Source organism: Callospermophilus lateralis, chromosome 4 (assembly GCF_048772815.1).
Source record: "Callospermophilus lateralis isolate mCalLat2 chromosome 4, mCalLat2.hap1, whole genome shotgun sequence".
Taxonomy (NCBI): Eukaryota; Metazoa; Chordata; class Mammalia; order Rodentia; family Sciuridae; genus Callospermophilus; species Callospermophilus lateralis.
In genome coordinates this window covers 134,174,997-134,177,403 of record NC_135308.1, presented here as the reverse complement: position 1 = coordinate 134,177,403, position 2,407 = coordinate 134,174,997, and positions in this window count along the sequence as shown.

Here is a 2,407-nt window from a genome sequence, read left to right as displayed (position 1 = left end):
CCTTTCTACCTGTGTTCTTGTTCTTTTCTTCCTTCCTTATCCTTTTCCCCTTCCTTCCTTTTTTTTTATGTTTTTGTGAGTTTATTTTTTAACTGTTACATTACAGTGGTTAGTTATATTACATTTTTCTTTAATTACACAAGAAATGACTATTCTTGAAATATCTTTCATCTGTGTGAACTCCATTTTATTCATACATAGAGGTGAAAGCAGGGAGGGCATAGATGAATTTGGGCATACCAATTACCAAGCATAGACTTTTGTATTGCAGTACTGAGGATTGATCCCAGGGGTGTTTTACCCCTGAGTAACATCCCTAGTCCTTTTTATTTCTTGTTTTGAAACAAGGTCTCACTATGTTTCCCAGACTGGCTTCTAACTTTAGATCCTCCTGCCTCAGCCTCCTGAGTTGCTAGGATTATAGGAATGTGCCTCCATACCTGCACAATCATATATACTTTTGGTGGTGATGTGCAACTAAAAGTTTGCTGTCACCTAAAGTGATGTGAAACAACAGTTGGTTAGATTGCAGAATTACTTAACTCGAGTAATGGGAATGTTTGCATTATTTGAGGAGTGTGGGAAATGTTTAGAGTTAATGAAGAGAAGAGAGAAAGAGATTTATGTGAGAAGCAAATTTTAGTCAATATTCCTTCCACTCTCAGCTTTTAGAATTGATTTTCACTGTTTTTTTTAAGTCTGACACCATTGGGGGATTTAGGTCTACCTTTGCTATTTTCAACTTATTTTTCCCTATCAAATCCCCAGAAGCAAATTGCTAAATTCTGTATTCCATCTGGATTACAAAAAATTATAATTAGAGAAAAAAAAGTGCTTTGGCTAATTAAAAGTAGTTTTTTTTTGCTAATAACCATTTTAATTAATGAACATATATAGTGGTGATGGTCATTGAGTACATTTATGGTAAAAGATGGTCCTTTCCAGTGGCTCAGTTTTAGTTACATATAAACATGGAAAATCACACCCATCTCAGGTGCTCTGTGGGTATCACAGGCAGAGTGAGTGAAGACACACATACATGCAGATCCTAATCAGACAGCAATTTCAGACCAGTTTTTCTCATACACTCAAATGTGCATAGCTCACACACCCATCCCAAGGATGGGTGGTAAAATCCTTGAATTCATTTACTATTCTAAAAGCCAAAATTCTAGGTTTCATTTGGTCTGAGGCTCTCTACAGTGCCTCTCCAGGTTTTCTTTTTTCCATAGCTGCTCTTATTTTATCCGGAATGCACACAGGAGCCAATATGACTCAAGCTCTGAAAAATAGTCAGGAAGTGCTGTACATTTTTGTGCTGTCATTTTTCTTCATTTGTGTACTTAATTCATTCCTTTACTCATTCGATTCAAAACTAACTTTTTGAGAATGTGCAACATGCATTCATAGCAGTGCTGGGTGCTACAAATACATTGATTAAGTATAGTGTGGTTAATAAAGAAGATGAAATACCCTCACTTCACTATTTCTTTTCATGAATCCCCTTCTTATCCATCCTTCAGGAATAGGAGCTCCTCTCCTTAATAAACTGTCATACTTTACCTGTAGGCTGATTCTAAAAACTTCTTACTTACTGAACATTGTTTTGTATATTATTTCTGTGTTTACTACTTTATCATACATTTTTTATTCCTTTGTTCCTCTTCTCCATAAAAACATGACCAAGGCACTCCCACACTTAAAAAAAACCCCTAGGACTCTCCACTAATAATAGATATCACTTATCTTTCTTTCACAAATAAGTGATTTAATCAGACTGATTCCATGTGTGTTGACTGAAATCCTAAGAATTTATCCTAGAGAAATGAAAATTTAGATTTACACCAAAATTTTTACATAAATGTGCACAGTAGCTTTATCCATACTAGTCTCCATATGAAAAAAATGAAAGTGTCCTTCAACAGGTAAGTGATTAAATAAACTCCAGTACATCCATACCATTCAACACTACTCAGCAATCAAAGGGATGGACTATTGACACACACAACAATACAGGTAAACTCCTTGCAACTATGTTGATTAAAAATTTAAAAACATGATTTCATTTATATAACATTTTGAAATCAGAAAAATTAATAAATAAGGACAGCTTAGTGGTTAAGGTGTTAGAGGGAGCATGAGTTAAAACATCATTATGAGGGATTTTCTAGTGCTAGAACTATTCAGTGTTTGTGGCTGAAGATAAATGAACTTATTCAGCTGATTAAAATTGCATAGAACATAGTACACATAAGATAAAGGAAAACTGAATAAAATTAGTAGATTTTATCAATGTCAACATTCTGGTTATATTACTCTATAATTAACAAAATATTACCATTGGGAGAATTTGCAAAGAGTACAAGAACATTTTTGTACTCACTTGTAAATCTACAATTATAGTAAT